Consider the following 14,100-nt stretch of genomic DNA (forward strand, 5'->3'; position numbering starts at 1 on the left):
TGCTCAGCACAGAGTCTGCTTGTCCCTCTCCCTCTGCTCCTTCCCCAGTGCACACGCTCTCTCTCTCTCAAATAAATAAATAAATAAATAAAATCTTAAAAAAAAAAAGAGGTCCCATTCAAAAAAAACTACACTGGATTTTAATCTCTGGTTCAAACTATATTTCTGAAATACTTAAACTTTCATAATACATTCTAACTATTATTAAAATTACCAAAAATCAAAAAATAGTTTTGAACAAAAGAATGGTTTCATGTTGTTTGAAGAAAACATATGTATGTCCTCCCTGACCCTAAATAAAGTCCCATGTGTTAAGTACTGTGAGGGCTGTAATAGCTTTGGGACAATGGCTGAATGAATAAAACTTCCAGTTCATCCCATACCCCAAGGACTAATATTAAAATTCCCTTGATAACTGGAGAGGAGGAAAATGGAGTGGGAGGCGAAGTCCAAAAAGTAAAGAGAAGAAAAGTAGATAACCAGATAAAAATCAGTTATGAACCTCCAAAAAAAGGCAGGCAGAAGCTCATCTTAAAAAAAAAAAAAAAAAAAAAGCCTTTCATGGGGTGCCTGGGTCTCCGTCAAGCATCTGCCTTGGCTCAGGTCATGATCCCAGGGTCCTGGGATCAAGATCAAGCCCCGCATCAGGCTCCCTGCTCCACGGGAAGCCTGCTTCTCCCTCTCCCACTCCCCCTGCTTGTGTTCCCTCTCTCGCTGTGTTTCTGTCAAACAAATAAATAAAATCTTAAAAAAAAAAAAGGGCGCCTGGGTGGCTCAGTTGGTTAAGCGACTGCCTTCGGCTCAGGTCATGATCCTGGAGTCCCTGGATCGAGTCCCGCATCGGGCTCCCTGCTCGGCAGGGAGTCTGCTTCTCCCTCTGACCCTCCTCCCTCTCATGCTCTCTGTCTCTCATTCTCTCTCTCTCAAATAAATAAATAAAATCTTTAAAAAAAAAAAAAAAAATCTTAAAAAAAAAAAGCCTTTCATGAATGAGAATACTCTGAAAAGTTTTGTTCATACTGAAATAAACCAGGAGGCCTTATGATTACCTTCAAAATGCTCTTACTCTAAGAGCATTAGTTATTTATTCTAACTAGGCCATTAAATTCTATGTTTATAAAAAAACCTATCTCTACACAATATGGAGTACCTAGATATCAATCCACCCCTCTAACAAAACCACTACATAGTTAAAAAGCAAAGGCAGAAATTTGCCTATTCTTTACTCTTGTTCCCTTCATGTGACACTTTTTCTGTACACAACAAAATATTCTGAAAATGATGTACATTGAAAGATTGGAAATTATAACTAGACTAGAATTAGAAATGATGCCAATAACTACGGCTTGGGTTACCAAAATAGACTTTTACACACACTAATATGTTTGAATTTTCAAGAGTTTTGCGTATGTCAGTGGACATCCCCCGTGACTGGGAACCCACATTAAGAACATGAATTCGAATCAGTTCAACAGCCTTTATGAAAGAGCTCCAAGAGAGGGTGAGGTATCAAGATGAAAGAGACATCCCTATGGCTCCTGGATGGCTCAGTCAGTTGAGTGTCCAACTCTTGGTTTCGGCTCAGTTCATGATCTCAGGATCATGAGATTGAGCCCTGCATCAGGCTCTGTGCTCAGAGAGGAGACTGCTTGAGATTCTCTCTCCCCGTTTCTCTCTTTGCCCCTCCCCCTGCTCTTGCTCTCGTGTGCACTCTCTCAAATAAATAAACCTTTAAAAAAAAAAAAGGATGAAAGAGACATCCCTGACCTCAAAAAAGCAGAGAAAATCAGCCACAAAAAGGAATGACATCCTGATACATGCTACAACACGGATGAACCTTGAAAACATCATGCTAAGTGAAATAATCCAGACACAAAAGGACAAATATTCTGATTCCAGTTACGTGAAATACCTAAAATAGGCAAATTCATAGAGACAGAAAGTAGTGTAGAGGTTACCAGGGGCTAGGAGGAGGGTGGAATGGTGAGTTATCGCTTAAATTCTGGTTTATTAGATAAATTAGATAAATAATTCTGATAAATTAGTTACCGCTAAAAATTCTGGTTACAGAATTTTTATTTCAAATGAAGAAAACATTTTAGAAACAGTGGTGAGGAGGACTGAATAACATTGTGAATGTACTCAATGCCACTAAATTTTACTCTGAAAAAAAAAAAGTTGGGGCGCCTGGGTGGCTCAGTTGGTTGAGTGACTGCCTTCGGCTCAGGTCATGGTCCTGGAGTCTCGGGATCGAGTCCCGCATCGGGCTCCCTGCTCAGCGGGGGGTCTGCTTCTCCCTCTGACCCTCTTCCCTCTCGTGCTCTGTCTCTCATTCTCTCTCTCAAATAAATAAATAAAATCTTTAAAAAAAAAAAAAAGTTGGGGCGCCTGGGTGGCTCAGTCGTTAAGCGTCTGCCTTCGGCTCAGGTCTTGATCCCAGGGTCCTGGGATCGGGCTCCCTGCTCCGCGGGAGGCCTGCTTCTCCCTCTCCCACTCCCCCTGCTTGTGTTCCCTCTCTCGCTGTGTCTCTCTCTGTCAAATAAATATCTTAAAAAAAAAAAAGTTAAAATGACTTAAAACCATAAAACTCCTAGAAGAAAACATAGGGAAAAACTTCAAGGCATTAGACTTGGAAGTGACTTCTTGGATAAGACACCAAAAGCAGGGCGCCTGGGTGGCTCAGTTGGTTAAGCGACTGCCTTCGGCTCAGGTCATGATCCTGGAGTCCCGGGATCGAGTCCCACATCAGGCTCCCTGCTCAGCAGGGAGTCTGCTTCTCCCTCTGACCCTCCTCCCTCTCATGCTCTCTGTCACTCATTGTCTCTCTCGCAAATACATAAAATCTTAAAAAAAAAAATTAAAAAAAAAATGCAACAAAAGCAAAATCAGACAAAAGACAAAATGAACACTGAAAAGACATGGGCAAAAGTGTTTTTGCACATCATATATCTGATAAAGGATCAATATTCACAGTACATAAAACAACCACAGCTCAGCAAAAAAATCATATAACCTGATCTCAAAGACTTGGATAGATATTTCTGCAAAGATGATATACAAATAGCCAACAACCGTATGAAAAGAAGTTCAATTAACATCATTAATAAGAGAAATGCAAATCAAAACTACAATGAAGTTATGTATATAAATATCCAATCACCATATTGCTTACATGAAACTAAAATAATATTGAACATGAACTACACTTCAATTTAAAAAAAATATCCCCTCACACCCCATTAGGATGGCTACTATTTAAACACATACACACATAAAATAACAAATGTTAGCAAAGATGTGGATACTGGAACCCTTGTGCACTGTTGGTGGGATTGTAAAACAGTGCAACCACTATGAAAAACAGTATGAAGGTTCCTAGAAATTGAAAATAGAACTACTATGCGATCCAGTAGTCCCAATTCTGGCTATTATAAGAATTGAAAGAAGGGTCTCTAAGAGATATTTGCACACTCATTGCAGCACTAATCACAATGGTCAAAAGGTAGAAACTATACTCATGTCTATCAAAAGATAAATGGATAAACAAAATGTGGTATATACATAAAATGGAGTATTAACCAGACTTTTTTTTTTTAAGTAATCTCTACACCTAACATGGGGCTCCAACTCAAGATCAAGAGTCGCATGTTCCACTGAATGAGCCAGCCAGGTACCCCAGTACTATCTGGCCTTTAAAAGTAAGGAAATCCTGTCACATACTACAACATGGATGAACCTTAAAGATATTATGGTAAGTGAAATAAGCCAGTTACAAGAAGCCAATACTATATAACTCCACTTATATGAGGTATCCAAAAGCAGTCAAATTCATAAAACAGGAAACAGACTGGTGGTTACCAGGGGCTGGCGGTAGGAAGAGGGGAGTTGCTGTTTAATGGGTTATAAAGTTTCAGATTTCCAAGACGAAAAAGTTCTGAAGGTATGTTTCCCATCAATGGGATCGCACTTAATGCCACAGAACTACACAAAAATAGTTAAAATAGTAAGCTTTACGTTGTTTTTTACATTAAAAAATGCAAATATATCGGAGTGCCTGGGTGGCTCAGTAGATGAAGGGTTTGCCTTCGGCTCAGGTCATGATCCCAGAGTCCTGGGATGGAGCCCCACATCGGGCTCCCTGCTCAGCAGGGTGCCAGCTTCTCCTTCTCCCTCTGCCGCTCACCCTGCTTGTGCTCTCTTGCCTTCTGTTAAATAAAATCTTTTTAAAAAATGCAAATACAAAAACTGATTTAAATGGCCAACTTTTGTTATAAATAATTTACTACAATTTTTTATTTATTTCTGGGGAGATGCAAAAAAGGTGGTTTTATTAAAGCACAGGGACAGGACCTGTGGGCAGAAAGAGCTGCCTTTACCACAATTTTTTAAAATTAATAAGGTAATAGAAAGCCCACTGAATTGTATGGTATGTGAATTGTATCTCAATAAAGCTGCTAAAAAAAAAAAAAAAAGCTGAGGAAATAGCTTACCTAAATCCTTAATTCCACGGCTTAGAGCAATTTGGAAAAAAAAAAAAAAAAAGAGCAATTTGTTCAAAGTACCCTGAGCCCTGAGCAGAGGTAACTATGCTCCTACTATGCTCCTACTTCCTCCAACTTCTTCACCAGGGCCGCCAAGTGACAGCTCTTCTCCCCCTTTCCAAGGCATACCATCACCTTCTAACCTCCTCTCCTTCCTTAGGTCTAGTCTCACAGGAAACTTAAACTGCAATGGCAGTCATGGGAAGGGTGACAGAATTCAGAACTCACCACCAACATTTAGCAGGAGAGCCCAAATCTTTATTAAAAAAAATATATATATATATGTGTATATATATATATATTTTTTTTTTTTTTTTACATGGTAGACATATGATAAATGTTAGGTCTCTGCCCTTCCTTTCCCTCTCTTCTTGGATCCCAGCATATGTTTAAAAGAGCAACTTTTCTGGGGCACTTGGGTGGCTCAGTTAAGCATCCGGCTCTTGGGGTGATGAGACTGAGCCCAGCATCCGGCTCCACGCTCAGAGTGGAGTCTGCTTGTCCCTCTCCCTCTGTTCCTGCCCCTGCCCACACATGAAGGTGTTCTCACTCTAAAATAAATAAGTAAAATCTTAAAAATAAATAAAAGAGCAACTTTTCTGTACCTGTGCTGGACATCCACTGGCCCACCTCACACGTGCTGGAGCTATTAAATCCACAGCACCATTTAAAATATATTTGTTTAAAAAAATAATAAATTAACTGTGTTTGTTAAACCATGCCTATCACATACTATTAAATCTTAAAAACACATCACAAAACTGTGAGTAGGATAAACTTATTATTTTGGTAAAATAATAAACATTGTCTAGTATAAAAAAAGGACAAGATAAAGACCAAGGACTAACAATCACTTATGAGTGATGGGACTAAGAGTGAGTTTCTTCATTTCTTTTCTGTATTTTTTATAATGAATCTGTAGCTTCTGTAATAAGAAAATTAAGTGGAAATCTTTAGAAAAATAAACACTCTGGCTCAAAATCTCACTGTCTGCCTCTTACACCATAGGCACTTTCACACATACTGCACTGAAGCTGAATTAGCACCCTAGGAGACAGACACTATGTCCTCCATTTTGCAGATGAGAATAAACTGAGGCTCAGAACAGTTAAGAAGTTGACTTGGTCAAGGTTGTATAGCTAGCAACTGACAAAGCAAGAATCACCAGGCCTTTTAACTTCATTCCCAGGGCCCTTCCCATTCCATCACATCTTAAAAGGCAATTGGCATTATTGCTAATACTGTTTGTTTTGTTTTGTTTTTTAAATCTATGATGGGACTCTTTTAAGAATACTTGCTCTGTAACTGGGCAAGTAAGTCACTTAACCTCTGGGGGCCTCAGTTTCCTCATCTGAAAAGCAAGAGTTGGAAAAGATATTTTATGTCTAACAGCCCCACATGCTAATGGATTTTAAGCGTAGATACCACCTAGCATAAGAAAACCCTATGCACAAGAATGAAGGATTGGAGAAAAGTTGAGACCTATGCTCTGGGCTAAGAGCCATTCTTAATGGAAACAGGTGGTGGACAGACAAGAGGAAAAAAACCACTGGGGGAACAACAAACTTCCTGGTTAAAGCAACAGCTGAAAGCTCCAGCTTTGCTTTACTAACAGCAATGCTTCAATCTTGGCTAATTCATAATCAGAAACCACACACTGTAAGTAAAGCTAGACTAAGAGTATAAAAACTGGCATGCGGAGTGGGGGGGGGGCTCTGGCAATAGTTTATGCATGCTATGGCAACTTCATGATCTTCCGAGTGGACTCATTAATGTTAAAACAGAAAGAAACCCTGTGTGCTTCTATGTGGAGACGCCTTGTTTCTCCCCAAGAATGTGAAGGAGAAACTGAACTTGCATAGTCCTCTAAGAGACGCCACACTTGAGAAAAGGGTGAAAGAATGCAATTAAGCCTCTCCAATCTACAAAGAATCAGACAGCGAAAAGACCTTTGAAAGATGAAGTTCCTGTAAAGGATTCGCTGAGTACCTGTAACCTCTTACACTGCAGACATTATAAAGCACTACCGCTATTTAAAACTGTTACACAGCCTTCCTACTCGAGGGTAATAAAAGTACAGCATTAACTCTGCTGGAGAGAAAAAGATTCCATTTTGCTGAAACAGACTCCGACCAAAATCTCACCACCTTCCCGTCAACTAGGAGGATGAGCCTGAACCGACGAGAAGCTCCTTGGAGCCTGTGCTATAGTCCTAAGAATTAAAACATCCTGCCCCAAAGACCGCAAGCAAGACACCACACCGGCTTTAAATCCAAAGCCAGGTCCCTAGAGAAAAAAGCTCTTCAATGTGCTCTCCGTGCTCTCGGGTGCGAGATTCCAGCCCTGCTACTAGGCCACAACTGGGTGAGCACCTGATGTGGGGGGAGGGCGAGCCAAGGCCCTAGCGGATCTGGGGCGGGGAACGGGGGGCTCTCGAGGCTCGGGAAGAGAAGCGCTACCCCCCACTAAGGCAGGGGTCCTGGGCCCCCCTCCAGGGGTCGGCACCAAGAACACGTGGGACGTCAGGAGGAAGGAAGGGGTGTCCCGGGCAGACAGCCCGGGTCTGGCACGGCGGCCGGAAAAAAGAGAAAGGAGCTACCCCTGGGCGGGGAACGAAGCCCTCGGGGCCCAGAGGGTGAAGGCAAAGGGCGCTGGGAGAAGGGGCAAGGCCACGAGGAGGGCGGGTCTCCCTGGGCGCGGGGGCACGCGCCGGACTAGGGCGGCGGGACCCGGGAGGCGGAGGGCCCCGACACGCGGGAGGAGATCGCCGACCTGCCCCCGGGGCGCGGGGGAGCCAGGAGCGGCCGCGCCCGAAGGGCCCTGTGACCCGCAGCCGCCAGGACCGGACCCGCCCCGCGGCGCCTCCCTCCTGCCTCCTTTCCCTCCCACCCGCGGCCCGTTAACCCGTGGCCGCCGCACTCACCAGCGGCTGCACCTGAGCCCGCCGCTGCCTCAGCTGCTGCCTGCGCCTCCGCAGCCGCTGCCGCCGCCTCGCTGCTGAGGCCGAGTCCCGGGGGAGCCTCCGCGTCCCGCCGCCGCTGCCGCTGCCGCCAGAGCAGAACACCCCAAAATGGCGGCACTTCCGGCACCTACCACCGGCGGGGAGGGCCGAGGAGGAGGAGGGGGAGGGCGGTGAGAGGGAACGTACCACCGCTGTGCGGCCCGCAGCGCCGAGCGGAGCAGAACGCGGCGCAGGGGCGAGCGGAGCGCGCGGCGCTGCAGCGCCCCCTCGGGCTGGGGAGTGGAGAAGCAGCCGCGCCGAAGCCCCCGGGGCTGCGGGCGGAACCGTCAGCCCGGGGAGCTACAGGAGCGCATCTCTTTGTCTCGGAGCTCTACTGATGGAAAGGGTGGGAAGACCCGGCCTGAGAATCTGAAGTTCTCGGCCCTGAGCACCGTACCCACAGGAGTTCTGGATGACTTGGTGGGCGAGGACCTCTGCTTGGCACTGAATCATGCGCATAATAAAATATTTGATGAATGAATGAATGAGTGAATGGAATGGTGCTTGGCCAGGTTTGGGCACATGACACACCCTCCTTCTGCCCCAACAGAGAAGCAACGGAATCCAGGCCTTCTTCATTCTTTGCTGAGATGTGGAACGTGAGTGTATATTGCAAGCTTTCTGAGTTAGGGGAGTGCTTTCTAGCGGGATGATCCGCTGTGTGAACGCACAACCTTGCAGAAATCCCTGCAGCACCAGGAAGCTCAAAGGGTTCTCATTAAGAGAGTGATTGCCCATAGGGCGCCTGGGTGGTTCAGTCGTTAAGCGTCGGCCTTTGGCTCAGGTCAGGATCCCAGGGTCCTGGGATTGAGCCTCGCATCGGGCTCCCTGCTCCTCAGGAGCCTGCTTCTCCCTCTCCCACTCCCCCTGCTTGTGTTCCCTCTCTAGCTGTCTCTCTCTCTCTCTGTAAAATAAATAAATAAAATCTTTAAAAAAAAAAACAAAACTGATTGCCCAGCCCTAACTTACTTTTCCCAGAAAAAAAAAATTTTTTTTATTATTTAAAAAAAATGTTTTTTTATATTTTATTTATTTGAGAGAGAAAGACAGAGATAGTGAGAGAGAGAGCACAAGTGGGGAGGAGAGGGAGAAGCAGGCTCCCCACAGAGCTGGGAGCCCGATGCGGAACTCGATCCCAGGACTCTGGGATCATGACCTGAGCCGAAGGCAGACGCTTAACCGACTGAGCCACCCAGGCGCCCCCCAAAAAAATTTTTTAACAACGCAGGTTAGGTCCTGAAAGACCTCCTTCAGAGTGACTCAGGAATCCCAAGATCTAGGTGGAATTCAAACCACAACTGTTTGTTGTTTGTTTGTTTGTTTGTTTAAAAAGGCTAATACAGGTCCTACATCTTATGTGACAGTGAAATACACATTAAAAAAAGAAAACTTCGTTCTGGGACCTTTTGGCCCCAGCAACAGGCAATTAGCTCATAGGTTTGCAAATGATTTCTCTGTAACATCACCTGGCTTCCCAGAGCAAATAATTCCTATATCCACAAATACAGCTTATACCCTACCTCACCACAAAAAATAAAAAATAGGGGCGCCTGGGTGGCTCAGCTGGTTTAACGTTGGCCTTGGGCTGAGGTCATGGTCCCAGGATCCTGGGATCCAGCCTGGTGTCAGGCTCTCTGCTCAGCAGGGTGTCTGCTTCTCCTTCTGCCCTTCCCCTGCTCATGCTTGCGCTCTCTCTCTCTGAAATAAATAAATAAAAATCTTATAAATAAATAAATAAATAATAAAGGCACTCCCAAGCAGAAGCTCCAAGGGTTTCCCCATGTGTTGGAAACACCTCTTTCCTCTTTGGGGGGAAAAAAAAACTAACTACAGTTTTTCTGGTACCATACAGACAGGAACAATTAGCCCCTAAATTATGCATTATCATATTCCCTAATTGTACCATATAGTTTATGATTTTATATACATTTATAATGCTGATATATGATCTTGTTCTTGTTAATAATTATATGTGTAATTTACTGAAAACATCCTATGTTTATAGATCATTATAAATTATAGAATGTTGTCATATACATTACCACAATTAATTTTATATTTGTCTCCCAGCTGCCACAGATTGTACAAACTTTGTAAACAGACTGTCTTTGTGGGCCACAGAATCATCCAGATATGCACCTGGCTCACTTCCTTACCTCCTTCAAGTCTTGACGTAAATGTCACCTTTTCGTTGGGCCTTCTCTGACCACCTCATTTAAAATTACACATACATCGGGGCGCCTGGGTGGCTCAGTCGTTAGGCGTCTGCCTTCGGCTCGGGTCATGATCCCAGGGTCCTGGGATCGAGCCCCGCATCAGGCTCCCTGCTCTGTGGGAAGCCTGCTTCTCCCTCCCCCACTTCCCCTGCTTGTGCTCACTCTCTTGCTGTCTCTCTCGCTGTCAAATAAATAAAATCTTTAAAAAAAATAAAATTACACATACACAGGGGTGCCTGGGTGGCTCAGTCAGTTAAGCATCTGCCTTCAGGTCCTGGGATCCAGCCCCATGTCAGGCTCCCTGCTCAGCAGGGAGTCTGCTTCTTCCTCTGCCCCTCCTCTGCTTATGCTCTCTCTCTCTCAAATAAATAAGATCTTTTAAAATAAATAAATAAAATAAAATTACACACACACAGAAAGACAGAAATAATTAAAATTACACACACATACACCCATGCTTCTAATCCCCCTTTCCTGCCTTGTTTTTAACCAAAGCACTAATCACCATCTAACAGAGTATATTTTGTACTTCATATTTTACTCATTTTATTTGTAAACCCCACCCCAATCAGATGGTAAATTCTACAGGAATAGGGACTTTGTCTGTTTTATATCCTCAGGGCCTAGAATAATGCCTAACCATAATAGATGCTCAATAAATATTGGTTTTTAAATTTGACTTACATGTATTGTGAAATGGTTACCACCATAAGTTTAGTTAACATCCATCATCTCATATAGATACAAAAAAAAAGTTTTCTTCCTCGTGATGAGAAGTTAGGATCTACTCTTTTAAGAACTTTCCCATATACCATAGCACAGTGTTAACTATAGTCATCATGTTGCATATTAGATCCTTAGTACTGATTTATAACTGAAAGTTTATACCTTTTGACCATCTTCATCCACTTCCCCTCCCCCATCAATAAATATTGTTGAATTCATGAATGAGCATATCTAGGTGCTGGGTATGAAAAAAGAGAATGAATTGCTTAGCCTTCAGAAGCTTCCTGGAACCTACCCATGAGTTAGATGAAGGTAGGGATCACGCCCATTTTCTTATTCTCTTGTCTCTCCAGGTTTTTGTTGGTTTTTTTTTTCATAGTATCTGACTCAGTAGGTATTTCTTGAAGGGCAACCAGAAACTTTTCCCTTTTTTATCTGTCTCTTGACTTATGGCTCCCATTGGCAGAGAGGAAGTAACACTTGTTGCAGGGTACTAGTGTTACTCTCGCATCTAGTTACCAAGGAGGGCCACAGCCCACCAGCCCAAAGTGGTGGGTGGGTGGAGACCAGCGGGCATGACAATTACATGAAAAGCACAAATAGGCTCCTATAACTTCAAAGGGCTTCAGGGCACAGACAAAATACTAAACAGTCCAAATACAAAAAGCCTGAGATGCAAACAAGTATGAAAAGCTCCCTATTTCACTTAAAGATTTTATTTTTTTTAAGATTTTATTTATTTATTTGACAGAGAGAGCACAAGCAGAGGGAGTGGCAGGCTCCCTACAGAGCAGGGGGAGCCAATGTGGGACTTGATCCCAGGACCCCAGGATCATGACCTGAGCCAAAGGCAGACGCTTAACCAACTGAGCCACTCAGGTGGCCCTTAAAGATTTTATTTTTAAGTGATCTCTACACCCATCATGGGGCTCAAACTTACAACCCAGAGATCAAGAGTCACAGATGCTACCAACTGAGCCAGCCAGGTGCCCCTATTTCATTTTTTTTTTTTTTAAAGATTTTATTTATTTATTTGAGAGAGAGAATGAGAGACAGAGAGCATGAGAGGGAGGAGGGTCAGAGGGAGCAGCAGACTCCCTGCCGAGCAGGGAGCCCGATGCGGGACTCGATCCCGGGACTCCAGGATCATGACCTGAGCCGAAGGCAGTCGCTTAACCAACTGAGCCACCCAGGCGCCCGCCAGGTGCCCCTATTTCATTTGTTGCCTTCCAAATTGATTAAAATTTGTTTAAAAATAAACAAACAACAAAACAAAAAACAAATAAATAAGTATGTAAATAAGTATGTAAATAAGTAAAAATAAATAAATAATTTTTTAAAAGGGGTGCCTGGCTGACTCAGTCAGTAGAGCATGTGATTCTTTATCTTGGGATCGTGAGTTCAAGCCCCATGTTGGGCATGTAGCTTACATTTAAAAAATAATGAATACAGGGTACCTGGGTGGCTCAGTTGGTTGAGCGACTGCCTTCGGCTCAGGTCATGATCCTGGAGTCCCGGAATCGAGTCCCGCATCGGGCTCCCTGCTCAGCAGGGAGTCTGCTTCTCCCTCTGACCCTCCCCCCTCTCATGTGCTCTCTCTCTCTCTCTCACTCTCTGAAATAAATGAATAAATAAAATCTTTAAAAAAAAAAAAAGAAAAACATGTTTTACATATACATGTGTGTAAAAATAAAATATATTCAGTCTCTTAAGTAGTGAAATGGAAATAAAAATAAAGAGCTGTCATTAAAAAAAAAGAAAGAAAGCTCTTGAGGCTTGTTTAAATTCAGGTTGGACTTTTTTGAGGTTGAGGCTACGAGTGTCTGGAGACATACAATGGCAGGTTGTCCTGCTTTTAACAATGTAGGGATTAATCAGTGAGCGGTTCAGGTGGCTACAGCCGGATCCCTCCAGGTAAAGTTTCCTATCAGTGCTGCATCTAATGCTTTTGTCCATTGATGACCATTGACTGGATCAATTATTTGACTAGGGATGCAAAATGCTGAGTTTCTATCACTCCTTCCACATTTATTAGCTGGGATACGAAATACTGAATTTCTAATTTTATTATTCCTTCTGCATTCATTAACAGGAAGTCTGCTGTAAAGAAGAAATTTCCCTCACCAACTGGGGATATTTGGTTGCCCTGAAACACAGTTCATACAGGAATACTGTTCACTAAGATATGCCAAGTGCTGAAATATTGTCTACTCAAATATTTTTCAATTGAATTGGAATCCATATACTAGGGGCTCCTGGCTGGCTCGGTCTCTAGAGCATGCAGCTCTTGATCTTGGGTTGTGAGTTTGAGCCCCACGTTGAGGGTAGAGTTTACTTAAAAAAAAAAAAAAGGGGCGCCTGGGTGGCTCAGTCGTTAAGCGTCTGCCTTCGGCTCAGGTCATGATCCCAGGGTCCTGGGATCGAGCCCCACATCGGGCTCCCTGCTCCGCGGGAAGCCTGCTTCTCCCTCTCCCACTCCCCCTGCTTGTGTTCCCTCTCTCGCTATGTCTCTCTCTCTCAAATAAATAAATAAAATCTTTAAAAAAAAAAAAAAAAAAAGAAATCCACATATTGGAATACTAATTCTTTAAAAAGCATAAAGTAAATATACACGTGTCTACATAGACATGGCATAATACTTATAAATATTGTTGAGTAAAACAGCAGGTTACACAACAGTAAATACAGGATAAGTCAATTTTTATAAAATATACTTTATCAAAAATAGAATGGATTAGGGGCACTTGGCTGGCTCAGTCGGTGGAGCATACAACTCTTGATCTCAGGGTTGTGAGTTCAAGTCCCACGTAGGGTGTAAAGATTACTTACAAAAATAAAATCTGAGGGGCTCCTGGGTGGTTCAGTCTACTAAGCATCTGACTCTTGATTTCGGCTCAGGTCACGATCTCAGGGTTGTGAGACTGAGCCCTGTGTTGGGCTCATGTGCTGGGCGTGGAGCCTACTTAAGATTCTCTCTCTCTCTGCCCCCCTCTCTAAAATAAATAAATAAATAAATAAATAAATAAATAGGTAAGTAAGTAACTTAAAAAAATAGAATGGATTAACAGGTGAGTATGTGATAAAACCAAGTATTAATTGTAGAATTTAGATGGTGGTTATATGGGTTTTTCCTGTTCAATTTATTCAGTTATTCAGTTAATTTATCATGAAAATGTTCATCAGAAAATGTTAGAAAAATATGTTTATAAAAATTTGTATTTCTGAAGAGTGGGTTTGGGGGCAAGGATGGAATTTTTCAGGTTATGTACTTTCTATAAAGCAAAAATTGTAAATGATTCTTTGACATAGTAATTCCACTTTAGGAACCTATCCTAATAGGGGTGCCTGGGTGGCTCAGTTGGTTAAGCATCTGCCTTTGGCTCAGGTCATAATCCCAGGGTCCTGGGATCAAGCCCCTCATCGCAGTGGGCTCCCTGCTGAGTGGGAACCTGTTTCCCCCTCTCCCTCTGCCTACAGCTCCCCTTGCTTGTGCTCACGTGTGCTCTGTCAAATAAAATCTTTTTTTTAAAGATTTTATTTATGCATTTGAGACACAGAGATACAGAGAGAGAGCATGAGCAGGGGGAGAGGCAGAGGGAGAGGGAGAAGCAGGCTC

The 14,100-nt window shown here is 43.3% G+C and overlaps 1 protein-coding gene across 5 annotated transcripts in view; it reads right to left on the bottom strand.

Moving 5' to 3' along the window:
* Positions 1–14,100, bottom strand: part of CELF1 (CUGBP Elav-like family member 1) — an 88,682-nt gene that overhangs the window by 71,783 nt on the left and 2,799 nt on the right. For 2 of the 5 annotated variants that reach the window (XM_032414134.1, XM_032414139.1), the window contains exon 1: positions 7,465–7,629. The exons of the other annotated variants lie outside the window; for them this stretch is intronic. The gene's annotated coding sequence lies outside the window, so the exon portion shown is untranslated. Of the gene's footprint in view, positions 1–7,464; positions 7,630–14,100 lie in introns of those variants that run through there. 5 annotated transcript variants of the gene reach the window in all.

The sequence above is a fragment of the Phoca vitulina genome, unplaced genomic scaffold (assembly GCF_004348235.1).
Source record: "Phoca vitulina isolate PV1807 unplaced genomic scaffold, GSC_HSeal_1.0 scaffold16, whole genome shotgun sequence".
NCBI classification, from domain to species: domain Eukaryota; kingdom Metazoa; phylum Chordata; class Mammalia; order Carnivora; family Phocidae; genus Phoca; species Phoca vitulina.